The sequence below is a fragment of the Drosophila sulfurigaster genome, chromosome 3 (assembly GCF_023558435.1).
Source record: "Drosophila sulfurigaster albostrigata strain 15112-1811.04 chromosome 3, ASM2355843v2, whole genome shotgun sequence".
Taxonomy (NCBI): domain Eukaryota; kingdom Metazoa; phylum Arthropoda; class Insecta; order Diptera; family Drosophilidae; genus Drosophila; species Drosophila sulfurigaster.
Genome location: NC_084883.1, coordinates 6,892,500 through 6,908,554, shown reverse-complemented (window position 1 = coordinate 6,908,554; position 16,055 = coordinate 6,892,500). Strand labels below are relative to the sequence as shown.

Genomic DNA, 16,055 nt, shown 5'->3' with positions numbered 1-16,055 from the left:
CAAAATCGAGGGCAGTTCGAAAAGTTCAAACTAATTTCTTTGACCATATTCTAAAATAAGCGAAAAAAAACTATGCAAACATCTCTCGCTGATCAACACAATGCAAACATATTGTTTATGTGAATACGGCGAAAATATAATGAATAAAACAGTATTTTGTATGTGACGTCATTTGTGCACCTGATAAAAACAATTTGCTAATTACTGTTTACTGTTGGCAATAAATTTATTTCAGCATGTAAATGCAACTACAAATGCGAATAAAAAAATTATAAATGCTCGCACACACAAATAGAGAACGAGACATAAAATGTTAACAAGATAATTGGTGGCAGAAATTCCGGCAGAGTAATTAATATAAATTTTACACGCACAACAAATATTTTGGAGAAATAATCATCACTTGAATGCGGTCGAAGGCGTGACTGAGACACACTCACACACACAAACACATGTACACATATACACACACACCCGCATAAAGAACAAATTTATACAATTAGGACAATCAAAGCAACGAATAGCGATAATAGAAATAACAGAGTTTAATTTGCCTCGCATGAATGGTTAGAATAACTTGCACATTTTTCATTGGTTTACCACTTATCATGTGATTATTGATTAAATTCGTGTTTATGTTTGTTTATTGCAATAAATAGATTTGAGTCAAATCAGATTGTGGTTATTTATTCATTTTAGTATATACGTTAGGTGTGTCAATGTAGCGACTGTGGGATTAATTGAATTTACGCGAATAAATTGAATTCTTTTGTTAGGTTTTTGCCGCTTTGTCAATTGATGCTGAGCAAATTATACACAAACATACAGAAAAAGAGAGTCGACAGACATTTAATTAAATATGTAACATTCGCAGTGCGGCAGCATGCAACAAATGTTCCAGCAATTTGCCTCCGAATCGAATCAATCATCGATCGCAGATGGATCGATGCTTTGCCGGTAGCCGTTATAAAAAGCACTTAACGAGAGCGCGAACCGCATCAAAAAACACACACCACACGTTGCCCCACTTTTGTTTACGTACGTCGTCTATCTGTTGATGCTGCCCCGATGCCACTTCGTATCGTTCAGATACAGATACAATTCAAGTCTGTCTGTGCCATAAAAACGAACGCTGGTCAGTCGCTGAGATCTTCACAGCCGCCAGCAATGAGCTTCGCAGTCTGTTTTAGCGTCTGCGTCTGCGTCTCAGTCGCAGTCGCAGTCACGGTCGCGGTCGCTGTTTGCGTCAGCGTCTCTGTTTGTCGATTTGTTATGACAGGCCACACCGGTTCGGTTCGACGGTTACGATGAACGGACGACGAACAAACTCGACAACGACCACGATTACGACGACGACGACGATTGGGCCACTGTGCCACCGACAACCGGCAACGATCAAATGCGATCTGACTTTCAGCTTGCCATGCGAATAAATGCGAGAAGTTAGCTTTCGTAAGGTAAGCACGAATGAAATGGGGTATATATGTTATGTGAATGAGTATGTTATGTGAATGAGTATGCTACAAATGTTTTTTTCATTTTTCGTTTTCGATGATGTATTATTATTATTATTATTATTATTATTATTATTATTATTATTATTATTATTATTATTATTATTATTATTATTATTATTATTATTATTATTATTATTATTATTATTATTATTATTATTATTATTATTATTATTATTATTATTATTATTATTATTATTATTATTATTATTATTATTATTATTATTATTATTATTATTATTATAATTTATCTAAAAAATCATTCCAATTTTAAATCAATTCAATGAATGCTTTTGCTAGAGTAGTTTGGCTTCGATAAACGAACTTTTAGCTTTGTTATACCCGCTACCCATAGGGTAGAAGGGTATTATAACTTTGTGCCGGCAGGAAATGTATGTAACAGGCAGAAGGAGGCATCTCCGACCCTATAAAGTATATATATTCTTGATCAGCGTCAACAGCCGAGACGATCTAGCCATGTCCGTCTGTCCGTCTGTGTGTCTGTCCGTCTGTCCGTCTGTGTGTCCGTCCGTCTGTCCGTATGAACACCTAGATCTCAGAGACTATAACAGATAGAGCTATAATTTTTTTTCGACAGCATTTGTTATGTTTGCACGCAGATCAAGTTTGTTTCAAATTTTTGCCACGCCCACTTCCGCCCCCGCAAATCAAAAAAATCGAATAACAAGCGTAAATTTAAAGCTAGAGCTGTGAATTTTGGTATATACTATAACTACTATAGTAGTTATGATTCCTGACGCCCACTTACTAGGGCTCTTAGTTGCTTTGGCCGACAATCTGGTACATTGTGCCGTCTATGGTATATTTTGAATGGTGTGCTGTATCGGTATACCAAACATACCATTTGGTATATTTTTAGTATTTTCGGTATATTTTGAAAATAATACCACAATATTTTGCCCTTATTAAAAATGGGTAGCGGGTATCTCACAGTCGAGCACACTCGACTGTAACTTTCTTACTTGTTGTTCTTGTTGTTGTCGCTGCGCTTGTTGCTATTGCATACATAAGTACGTTGTTGCTTTTGGTATTGCTTTTTTCTTTCATTCAATTTGCAGCTACTATGTTTGCCATGCGTTGGCGTTTCCCGCTTTCTGAATGATTGCAGCTAATCACAGCATCTGTTTTGCTCACTCTCTCCTTCGCTCTCTCTCTCTCTCTCTCTGTCACTGCCTCTTTCGAGAGACTATTTTGGCAACTGCACAACACAAACATCTGCTGGACCGGCAATTGTAAATGGATGCAGTTACAGATTCATCGCAAAACGCTTCTGTGCTGGCTGCTTGCCAGTCGTACTATTGTATTTATTGATTCTGCTTTTATTTAATGGCTGTTTTTTTTTCTGCTTTGTTTATTCTGTCACATTATTAAACTTTGATAAACGTTTTTTAAAATTCTATGCACACATTGCGAGCCAAATAAAACCTATCCCAATTTTAATTTTTCGACACACGTCATCACGCATATATTGTATAATAGACAAGGCCCAGTGCAATAAATTGAAATTAAATTGTTTACTGTTTTTATCTCTTCAGTTCCTGAATTCTGGTTCTCGTTGTTCTTGCCAGCTACAATTGTTGTAAACATTTAAGGCGTGCTTTTTTTTATAAGCCTGTTTGCCTATCGTAAAGTTGTTCTTTTTGTTGTTTTTTGCTTTTCGTCTGCAGAGTACACTCGAATATGGGTTGGCTGAGTTTTGTTTTTCTTTATTTTTATGTTCGGTCAAGTTATCAGCAACGATTCAAGTGAATAAATCAAATGTTCTATAAATAATTGAGTGAAAATTATTAAACATCTGGACAACCTCACAGTGTAATGGAAGTTTCGCCTATTTAAATACAGCAAGTGGAGAATTTCAATCGAAAGCATCTGATATGCGAGATGAAGGTCAAAGTTTTATCATTGGAGAAATATCGCATTGCAAACTTTGCTTCAGGGTCGAAAGCAATTTTTATTTTAATTGGATATCGACAGCATTCATTTCATTTTATTTTTATTTATTTGTAAATTACATACTTATTTCTTGTGAAATTATTCTACTTTTCATTTTCTTTACTGGGTACACGATTTCAACATTCAATTTTAAAGTCTCTCTTGACACTATTGCTGTCGAATAAACCGACGAATATATTTAACATATTTGGAACTCATGACGACTCGGTGTTGCTTATTCAAAATACTCGGGCCAGACTTGAAGTCCATCGCCGATGGCCGTGGAATTTGTGTTTTGATTGTGGCCGAGCTTTTAATTTTTTCTCTTGTGTTTTTGCCTTGTACTAATAACATTTCTAGCGGTGCTTTTCTGTGGCGCCGTTTGCTGCCGTGCCGCACGATTTGTTATACTTCAGGTTATGCCCCACTGAATGTTCATTTAATATTTATTTATGCACATAAATTAAAATTATTTTTATTGTTGTGAAATTTCCCAGCGAAATGCTGCTCAATTCAATGCTGCGTCTTTCAGTCGTGGATAGTTGTGGCGAAATAAATGAGGAATTGATAACCATTTCATTATTCGCAGCTTCGTTGATTGCGCTATAAATAATGTTGCATACATTTAGGTGTTCATTTAAAATCTTCCTCATTATACCATATTGTGGGAATTAAATTAAATCAAAAGTGGCACAAAATTATTGTGCAAAAATTGGAAATTATGTGAACAATTTTTCACGCTGTTTCACTCTAAGTACCAATTATAACAAAAAAAATTATGATAACAAAAAGCGGTGAGTAAGGCTCAAAAAGTTTTAACAACTGCACAAAAAATGATAAGCATTAAGAATTAATAAATAAAAGACAATTTAAAGTTGAAGCTCACTTTACACAAAAAATACGTGCTACCCAACTCTGGCAATGCAAGAGCGAGCGCTGTTACCACTTTGTGAAAAGTTTCTGATGATACCTGGCAGCGTACTATGTATTTCTACTATGTACCACATCTGGGGCTAACTTGACGGTTGCTCTTCCAGAATGGTTGGCAGACAAGTTTCGAAGAACTTTGACAACGTTTCTGGGCACGCTTTTTATTCCTTATTAAATTAAGCAATTCGCGATGATGGCAGAAAGGGAACCGAGACTTGGCCAACTGTTGATCAAAATTTATGTTTCTTAATTGGAGCAATAGAAAATTCTGATGACTTTTTTCCTAATCGACGGAGACTCAGACAAAAGTCTTTAAATCATAAATATTGCAATGTAAATCGATATACGCAGATTTTCATGCTCGTCGAGTGTCAGGCGCATAAATCAACATAACGATAGCTAAGCACATGTTCAGAAGTGCGAGGCACTAAAATGGAAAGGCAGAGGTCTCCATTAGTTGCACGACTGACCCACTCGAAGCACGCCCAGTTTGGCCTAAACAATGGAAAATCCGTAGCGCCCCGGCAAGTAAACAATGGCCGCAAGTGTCTGCGTTAGTGTTACGTGCTATAACGCCAACCAGCTGATGAGGATGAGCATCCTGATGACTGTGCGGACTGCACATGACAGACAAGACGAGGGTAGGTAGCAGTAGGAGTAAAAGCAAGTAAGTGGGGGAAGGGGGCATGCAGGCAGGCAATGAGCAAGATCAAGAGTTGCCGGGCTTAAAACAATAGCCTGGCCAACATTGGAATTGACTATGGACTCAGTGGTTCAGTCTCTTTCTGAAAAGGGCTCAACAACAATTGAACTGTGGCCAGCTGCCTTGTAAGTGAAACTTTTGACTTATGTGTGTATATGTCAGCTGCTGACCTCTGAAATGAGCTGCTGTCAAGGATCTGTCGCTCCAGATAAGAAGAGGTTAACTGAATTCATGCTGATATCAAAACGGATAGTCCTTTTAATAAATTAGTGTTTAATAAACTGAGATCAAGAATTTATGTTGGAAAATTAATATTATGTTATTGTAAGCTAAGTTCTTTAATATCTCGTTAAACTATAAATACCAATATGGTATAAGGGAATAGCTTTGAACCTTCAGAAAAGATATAGAATGCCTGCTGCAATCGGATCTCAATTGCTTCGGATGGTATTCTGGTTTATTTTGGTAATCCATAAAGTATTTACAATTTCTAGTACATCAATATTTAGCATATTTTTTATATTAATTTGGTATATTTGAAGAATGATATTGCATTGTTTTGCTTTCACACTCGACATTAGTTATTTCATTTATTTTATTTTAATTGCATTTCAATTCGCCGAAAAAAGAATTACTTTTTCATGCTGACAATTCTTAAGGGAATAAGTTTTTAAATAAATTATTATTCCTTAACTCAACTGAAATAAAGAATTCATGTTGGAAATAACATATTACGCTAAGTGTTTAAATAGCCCTTTAAAATTCGAATACTATTTTGCCGTTCGTGTTGTAATAATTGTTACAAATTCTTTTTAAAACCGTTATTCATAGGATTGAAGGGTATTATAACTTTAAACCTACAGAAAAAGTATGTTTATATAATCAGGTATATTTTGTGCCCTATAAGGTATTTTAATAGTTGTAATTCAATTATTGCTTTTGATATATGTATTTTAGTCTTTTGGGTATTTTATTTTAATAGATTAATTTATTTTCACATTTAAACAATACAATCTTTCAATCCTATAGTAGCTAAGATTATTAAATAATAGTATGTAAATTATAATAAAATTATACATTATACATTTAATTAAAATTGGCGAATTCAAGAAAAAAAACTTTTTAAATACAATTTACGGATAAAACAGAGGAACTAAGAGAAACCAGTTTATTTATATAATGCCTACATTCATTTCAATTAATTGATCTGATTTCGTTGGTTCTTAGGAATTTTCTTAATATGCTAAATTTATTTTGACAAATCGGTTTTGGGCTCACCTTAAGTGTGCGAAATGCGGAATGCATTAATTACACGGTAAATCAGATAAATTGATTTAAATTCATATGACAGTGTGACAGATTGGATTAGCTGCTGGGAAACCCTTGAAATTCCAAACAAATTGATATCCTTTACATATTGCCAACGCCTCCCGCTTGTGTGTTGTTGGGTTGGAGCTGTCACTTTCTTTGTTTGGCCACCTGAAATACCAATTTATATGCAAAGTTCACACAAAGCTGGAAAGGCACTAAGAGTGAAAGTCAAAAATGAAAGTGGAAAGTGAAAAAGGAGAATATCCCAAAAATTAATCCATGGAAATGTAAAAGTGAAAATATTTGCACATTTCACATTTGTAACGGGCAGCTAAATGTTTCGGCCGTCACAGTTGTTTTTGCTGTTGCCCCCAAAGGGCACTTCGTGGGAATTTTAGGCGTCGTCATCGACGCAGGTTTTGCAGCTTTAGCTTCGTTCGACCCTCTTGTCAGTCATAAATGATTCAACACGTGGCAGCTAAACGGACCGACCGGAGCAGAAGCTTGATCGGGAGCGTCTCCCAATTTGCACGCAAAACAGTTGGTGACTTTGCGGCGTGTAATTAAAAGGAAATTGTAGCGCGTGCCAGGGCACCATAAGGACGTGGCAACTGCCAGACGCCATTTGATAGTAGATGTTGAAAATGGGTAAATAGCAAAATAGGAAACGCCATAGGGAGACATATACCGCTACCGCATGCCACGCAAGCTCAGCGATAAATGCTCCAAAATGCAAACTGTCAGCACATCTGGCAAAGGCAAATAAAAAAAGAAACGCGCATGGCCAGATATTTGAGATGGCATCACGTATACGCAACGTATGACTTTTCTGAAATGTGTTTCGCGTTTTGAATCTACTTCTCTTCCCTTTTTTCTCTTCTTTTTTTGCTCCCATTTGTTTGCTTAATTAAAACTTTTACTCACCCGGACTAAATCAATTGTACATAAATTCAACTGCAGCTCCCGACACGATGTCGATGGCGCTGGGCTGCTCTTGAGTGCTAGGAAACTAAGAGAGGGTTGCAAAAATTCCCCGAGCTGAGCAAAACTTTCAATGGGTTTTAATTACGAACCAAACAAAAAGCTGCAACAGCAGCGCTTAAGCTGCCAGCAGAGTTGAAAGCATTGAAGGCGAATCGCCAGCTCAAATAAATGAAAGTACAGAATGGGGTCGTCGATGTGGTATGCTGTGGATTAAATGTGGGCGTAGCACATAAATAAGCACTTAAAGTACATGAAAGAATGCTGATAAAGAACACGAACTATGTTGGGTGGGTCACCATTTATATTTATTATATTTGTACATCTATAAACGATACAAATATTATCATGTGTATTACACTTGTGGAATTCTTTGCAGTAGCTGCTTCTTCCCTCATATTCCAATCGCATTCTGCTATTTAGGGAATTTCAAAATTGGGACTTAAAACAATTGAGTTGTTTTGTATTGAAATTTCGATTTCAAGGGCCATGTAACCAGAAACAAATAGATTCATTAATTCCACGTTGAGTGCAAATTAATTAGGGCTTCCATTGTGGGCTTGGTACACTGGTCACTAATCCAATCATTTCCAGCTCAACGCCCAGCCAGATAAATTTTCGTCTAGTCATGTGCGTTAATTATGCTCATAGACGTTGTCGAGGTGTGAGGGTGTTTGTGAGTAGGTGTGTGTGCTTAACGTATTTAATTGGTAATACTCTGCGTATGGCGCGTCATTGAGGTAACCACGGAAACAATGAGAGAAAAAGATGGAAAAAGATGGCAATGGTATTGGCAAGCATAACAAAGAACATTTTTCTGCCAGCCGCTGGCAATGTGAGAGCAAATACGCAACATTTTGAGGAGAAAACAATAAGAGTTGTTTGCGTAATGGAAATGGTAAAAGAAAGGAAAGACAAACGAAGTAAAGCCAAAAAGTATGCAATAGGCGTTCATTTCATTATACTCCAGAATCCTGTCTTAACTACAGCTGGCTGTAGCTTCAATCTTCAATGCAAATGTTGTAAGTGCTTAAGTTGTTTAAGTTGCCTTACTAAAAATAAATTAGAAGTAATAAAAACTACAAAAAATTGTTAACACATAATAAAAAAAGGTGTATAAGATATGCAATAGAGATTTACAAAGTCATTAAAAGAAGCCCCTCTAGAAAAACATAAAAATAATTATTATTAAAAACCATAAGCTCAGTTGTCTGATAGTGTAAATTGGTTTTACATTGTGAAATATATTTTTTTACAATTTAAGAGTTTTAGTCACTACAATATGAATTAAACCTACTATATAGTTAATTTTGATTATAATTTGAAAGCATTTTTTTATAATTCCATCCAATAATTCTAATTAATATTATAATTTAAATAATATTATGAAATTTGGTTAATTATAGCCGATTAAAAAAAACAGTTTTAAATATATGTATACATAGTATCTGAGCACTTGAATATTAATTCATTCGCACGTACCTTTAGCAGTCACGGGAGAACGACTCCACACTCAATTTTTCTGCCGTATCACTGCGGCAGTTTAACGGCACTTTTTCACAATGCTATTCAAATCGACAAAGACAATGACAATGCCAAAGTAAGATAAAGGCAAAACAAAGTCGTGAGGCACTCAAGCAAAAGAGCGTGAAACAAATGCCTAGCACCCGAAAGCAGGCAACAGCTGCTTGACTCCTGGATTGTTGGCAGTGCGGCATGTGCTTAGCCTTATTTGTTCTCCTCATGCCTCATGCCTCATGCTTTTTCCTTCTGCTTTCGCCATTGCTTATTTCAACTGTCAGTTCCGGTATCATTCGCTTTGTTTTGTTTACCATTTCTTTTTGGGTTCGAAGCTTAAGCTCCGCAAATTAAGCGCGAAAGGCAAATGCAAAATGTCTGAGAGCACCGAACGTTTAAGATAAACAAGAATCCCACAAAGAAAATGACGAAACCAAAGTAATTAAGTGCCTTTCTCCGCTGACCCACAGCCAAAAGTGAAATTGGCAATTTTTGTTATTTTTGTGAATAACTATTTTGCATATAATAAGTACAAGCTTGGCCACTTCTAATTACGTCTTTGCTGCCTCTTACCCAATACTTAAGTTCTGCTGCTACCTTTGCAACTTCTGGTGCTGTCATTTTAGAGTTACCTCTCGCCTGCCAATGGTTAAGTGAAACGTGAGTGGCTTTCGACCATTTTGGTTTACTTACAGAGATGAAGAAGTCACTTCGTGACTTGCGATGTCGGTAGTACGTTTTAGTATGAACAATGAATAAGAAGCGTCCATGTAAAGTGCACTGTGCCAAGTTTATAGTCCTCCTGTGTATACCAAGAGTACAGGAATTTTTGTTACAAAGGTATTATCATAGTGTGCTAGTAAATTTACAAAATATGCTAATTATTTTAGGTAAAACAAGTAAGAAAGCTACTGTGAGATATACGCTAATCATTTTTAAAATATAACAAACTAATATTAATATACCGCAAAATAATTTAGTATAACAAAAATCATATTAGGTATAACAATTTTCTTTTAAATTCAACATATACCAAAAATCAAGACTATTGTCAACAAAAAGTAATGAAAAGCTAATTGCAGCATCTACTTTATCGAGGCAGAGATGTCTTCTTTTTAGTTTCTGTAGGCACAAATTTATATGACCCTACTAAATTAAACCAACTAGCAACAACAATCAAGCACAAACTTTATCAAATCGTTCCTAAAAAAACACCTTCAAGAGTGCTACACACTAAGATTTCAGCTTAAACGTTATAAATGTTTGGTGTAGGTCTAATAAAAGAAAATCGATTATGTGTTAATATTTTATTATGTTTATGGATGGGGCCACCCATCCATCAAGTTCATAGCATTTTATTCTAAACACCTTTTAGCTTACTTATTTACTCAAATTTCCAAAAGTCTTTCTCATTAGCTCTCATAATCTCTCCTGTGGAGCACGTATCACATTTCGCTTTTGTCTAAATTGTGCATATGTGTGCGATAAATATTTATAATCGGTCTGTGTCATAATATATGTTCGCTTCCCCTTCACACTTATCTCCTTCCCTGCCAACGAGAGTTGACTTCTGTATCGGCAGGCTAACACAAAATCAATAAAGTCGTTTTAGAGCTCATTGAATCGTTAAAGGACAAACAAGGAACCAATGACTTATAAATACATACTCTCAGATACATAAATACATACAAACTTATACATACTGATATACATACGAACGCAGTCAGCTAGTAATTTTAGAAAGTCGAGAGTTTGTGAACTTTGTTCGTTTATTGTTTATGGTTTTCTGTGGCTCATTTTATAGAAAGTTAATTAACAATTTCAGAGCGTTACGCAGCGTCTTGAGATTGCGTTTCTTTCGCTGAAAATGAAGTAATGAGCAATATAAGTGAGTCTGCTGATGGATTAGATTCAATTTCATGGTCTCTAATTACGCTTAATTAAAGCTATTAATTTATGTCCTCAATCTGATTAATCAATCATGCAACATTGGCTTTAACACATTCAATGCCTTCAGGCTGAGTGCTGGCATGTGTGTCTCTGTGAGTGGATTACGTCCAGGATAACTAAGTAGTTCGCGAGAAGCTGATATAAGACGCATAGAAGATGTGGCAAAGTTGCTTTCATCGTACTTAATACTCACAGTCAGTAGAGTTAACGGCCAACTCTGAAGCTTCCAATAAAGTAGAGATAAACTAAACAGGAGTGAGGCAATGGCCACAAGGACATTAGATGACAATAGAAATAACCATTTTGTCTGGCTGATAAATGAAATGCCTTGTCTTTTACAGTCACTAAAACACTTTCAGAAATTAAGTAAGAGTAAATAGTAAGCGCAAACAAATATCTTAAATGATATACAAATTTTAAACTTTCAAAAAATATTACAAAAAAAGTTAATATTTATATTTATTATTACTTTATTTTCTTAAGGGATTATAAAAATAAAGAAATTCATTAATAAACAAACCATATAAAATGGTGAAAAATTAACCGAACCAATATCTGAATTCATAAAGAAATTTGGTCGGAGTAAATAGTAAACGCTAAGAAATATATTAAATGAAATACAATTTTAATCTATTAAAATCCCAATTTTCAAAATGTTCTAAAAAAAATTATAAAATTTACTTATATTTTTGATTTTGATTAACTTTGTTAAGTTACTAAAAAACTTAAATTAAGTGCTTAAAAAACGATTAAGATTATAACCTGCTAAGAAGTCAAAAAAGTAAAACAAACAAAAAATTGTAAGTAAACGAGAAATTTAGTGTGCAGTCTAAAGTTTTCAAAATATTAATGTCATGAAAAAATATATATCGATTGAAGACTTAATTAGTTATTTTTTGTGGTACTATATTGCCGATTTTATGCGAATTGTTAAGAGTTGTTAAGATGGACAGTAAATTTAAAAATTAAAAAACAGATCTACCAAGCAGACTTTCTGTCCGTATGCTTTCTTCACGATAAATTTAACTTCATCACGACACATCAACAAGTAGTGTTGAGAAATATATTACCGACAAATATCGATATATCAAAATAAACGCTATTACCAATTTCAATATGAGTAAATAGATAAATAAAATTACAGACAAATATATATGGTTTTTAGAACAGAGCTAGAAAAGAAAACTCTGTATAAATTTATTTCAGTGTAATTAGTAGTCAAGTTAGCTTGTGGCCTTTTAAGGTCGAGGGTGTAACAGCTATGTCAATTTGTGACTCTGATAATTACCCCGTGATAGCTGTTAACTGTATATTTTGCAAACAGAACCGTAAGCATATCTCCATGAGAGTCACTTACACCCAACTTGAACATGTGGATCGCGCACACGCGCACAATGTATTAAGTTTTACGAGTGCTCGTAAATTCGGTGTCTTCAAAGTATTCCCCATATGGCCACATGTGAGTCTCAGTCTCAGTCTGAGTCTGACTCTGAGTCTGAATGTCTCCCATTCGTTCACATGCCAACTTCTTCACCATTCCATTCATATTTTCCCATTCATCACTCACTTTGCTAACTCGCTTTTCGAACTGGCATATTCACATTCTGCCGTTGAGCCTTTTGGACTCTCTGTTTGTCTGGTATGTGTGTGTGTTTCGATGTTGTCCTGCCTGTCAGCATCCTTGACAACATTTGCACGCACATTGTCATTGTTTATTATGCCAATTTCGCCTGGTGTGGGAAGGCACACAACAACTGGGTACCGTTCACATTGAAACATTGGCAAAATTTAGCGGAAAATACGAGAATGATGTTCGTATTCTGCACCCGACTCCAACTTGTCCTCTTTTTTCTTGTTCTCGTTTGCTCTGGGCCAATTTGGAATGCAAAAAAAAAAGAAAAGAAAATATTACAGAACATGTTATGGGGCGGGGCACTACAGATAAAAAGACGTTGCATGAAATGCCTTCCAGGAATTGTTGAAACACACACACATACACACACCAACTCACACACATTTCAAATTTTTAAAATGCAAATTCAAAGTGTACTTGTATCTGAGGCTGTGTTTTGCTATTTGAATAAATTTTCGTATTTTCTCTTGTAACATTGGCGGGATGTGAAACTCAGTGCGAAGAGCCCTTTCAGTGATTTGGCCAAGATTTATAACTGAAAATCAATGCAGTGGCAGCTGTCACATCGAAGTGCAGAGAAAATGCTGAGTATTAGCGACTAGATTGTGAATGCGGCAGGAGCACACAAGATTCGAATGTGAACTAACGCAACCAGACAGAACTTAAACCTCAGCCAGTACAATGCAGTGAAACCGAACAAGATTCAATGTGGTTTCAGTTGGTTGGGGGTATAAACAAAGTTTGTTCGGAGCATAAATCAAATTTATTTTTCTATTTTCCTCAACAGTCAACGAGAACAAAGAAAAGTTCATGTGTGTGTATGTAAAATAAAAGCTGCTGAAAGTTCACGATTGAATAAATATTGAAAGAGCAACAGCACCCACAACTTCTGCAGAAATTCGATAGCAACAGCCAGAGTAAACCAGCAGAACCAACAACATCGTAAAACTTTTGCTTAAACGTATTTCATTGAAATGTAAACGCACCCATGATTGCCATTTCCATTCTACTGAACAACAAGAGCAACACGTGATGGAAAGAATGCTATATTCAAATCACTTGACAAGGCATCTTAAGTGCAAGCCAGATGCAACGGGATGTGATGCACAGGGTATTTGAGGAGGTGGAACAGGGGGACAAGTATTGCTTTTCATGCGGCCATTTGCTAATTACAAACAGTTAAATTGTGCACGCAACGAATGCTGTGTGCTCTACATTTTATAAGTCAATAAACTAATCTAACAAGCTTAAAGTATTTTTATTCTTTTAGTTACAAAAAATGTATAATTGTAATGTAACCAAAATTGAATTAAAGAAAGTATATAATTAAACAAATCGGATCAAAAAAATATTTTTGGTTTTTGTTGGATGTAAGGTAATCGAACAAATATTTACCTTGCTTATTTTAGTGAATCCATAATTAAAAATTGTATTCTCATTAAAACTTACATAAGTACAGTAATTAAAAATCTAATTGGATTGCCTAAAATATTTTAAATATTTATTTATCCATAATTAAAACTTGAATTCTCATTAAAATTTAGTAAAGTACTGACTATGTACTACAAAGGGAAATATTCGGAATAAATGCTCATAATAAATTCTCCAAATTTCGGCCGTCTTAGTCGTAACCCAAAAAAAATAATGTACATTTTAGATTCTGAAATTCGTTAATTCACAAAAATACACTAGAGTATTTTGCAGGATAATATTATATTTTAGTCTAACAATATAATTTTAATCCTCAAACAGCATTAATTTAACAACTTAATTCTAAATGAATACGGAAAATGTTTATTTTCTAAGTACTTACATATATTCGAACTTCAAAATAGAATTTTCGATAGAATCGAGTATTTTCTAACTAATATTTTATATTTATTATAATTCGAATCTTCAAACAGGATTACTTTAACAATATAATCTTAACATAAATGCATACTTAAACATCCAGGATTAAACGTTTCTTAAAGGACTATATATAAATGGTAATAGTGTATTGCTGGCGTCGCTAGAGCAGTAAAAGAAATTATGTCAGTGCGTTCGATAAGATAAATGAAAGTGTTGCCCAAGTGTCTGTAAGGGTCTCTCCTGTCCGACATCTGAGTACGAGTATGTCTGACTGTGTGTGTTAGTTAGGTGCCATTTATAATGACCCGACAAGCGGCAGCTGTTAAACTTTTCAAAGTGCTCTCTCTCTCCCCATGTAACTGAGCAGTAATCAATGAAATATTTGGCTAACTTAAAGCACCGAAAGGACGAAAGGGCTGCTAAAGGAGCTGTTTAACTAATTGAGCGGCAAAGGTGAAATCGGTTGGGAGAGAAAAGTGAATGATGAATCGCCTCGTTCACGTCCACTATCAGCAACTACCAAGAACACGGAATTGCAATTAGGGAAGTGATGTTTGGTAGTATTAGAAACTACTATCCGGTGTTGAGTGGCTATGTGATAGTGCACTGTCTATTGCCATGAATCGAAGTGTCTTAACAATTGATTGCGAATACATTGGATGCTCATTATGAGCTGTCTTTAAATTGAATTGCAACTGAGAACGTATAAACGTCAATAACAACTTATTCAATGCGTAAAAGGTCTGTTGCGTGTTTAATTTCCAGTATTCGATATGCGATGCTGTTTTCCGCGGCATCTTCTTCGCCATTGAGCTGATTCAATGCGCAATAGCGTCATCTGCAGCCAACTCTGAAAATAGCATTGGGTTATGATGCGAATGGCATTGGCGATGGAAATGGCGATGGTTAAAGCAATGGCGACACTTGAGATTTGTTTACGTTGCTTGATTGCAACTAAAAACGTCTGTTGACGATGCGATATCATATTGTCCGTATATAGTTTTCCATCTCCTGCATCTTTCACTTTCTGGCAGGGATTTAATTTCCTGCAAGTTTTTCATCGAATTTTCCGTCGCTGAAAGCGATGATTGTAAACTACCTCACCGTCAAACGATTGATAAATATTGTCTTATTGAATTTATTGCAGTTGAATTGAAGCTCAGTGGTAAATTCTGAAAATGCTTGTTTTGAGAACATTTATTGGGAAATCAGTTCTTTTATAATATGTATGCATTAAAAATACAATTTTTATAAAATAAAATCAATGCGTTGAGCAATGCAATGAAACTTGAATACTTATCGAATAAATTAAATTAATTTTTTGTTTTAAATCAGCATATTAACACTTAAGCACGATTGCATAACAATTTAGTAATTTGTGAAGACTAAAGATTTGGGACTAGTACATCATGTTTTCATTTATCTAGGGTTAATGTTATAGTTGGTAAATCAGAAAACTTTATGGAAGTTCATTTTCATGATATGTCTGTCTTTTAAGATGTGTTTAATCAATATTATGTTTAGTTTGTGAAATATTTAAATTGTAGTTCATTTAAACAAGAATAACAAAATGTTGAAATCATTTAATTTAGATTACCATAAAAATATGTATAGGAGTAATAATAAAATATTTCCAAAGTTATTGTTCTTCGTCTTGAATACTATTTTGAGAATTAATTTTCTTAAAACTCAACTTTTATTTGCGGTTCAT

The 16,055-nt window shown here is 34.9% G+C and overlaps 1 protein-coding gene across 1 annotated transcript in view; it reads right to left on the bottom strand.

The window, feature by feature from the left end:
- LOC133841259 (protein kinase C, brain isozyme) overlaps window positions 1-1,365 on the bottom strand; it is a 29,655-nt gene extending 28,290 nt beyond the window's left edge. The window contains exon 1 of the mRNA XM_062273623.1: window positions 1,043-1,365. The gene's annotated coding sequence lies outside the window, so the exon portion shown is untranslated. The remainder of the gene's footprint in view (window positions 1-1,042) is intronic.
- Between the last annotated feature and the right edge of the window lie 14,690 nt (window positions 1,366-16,055).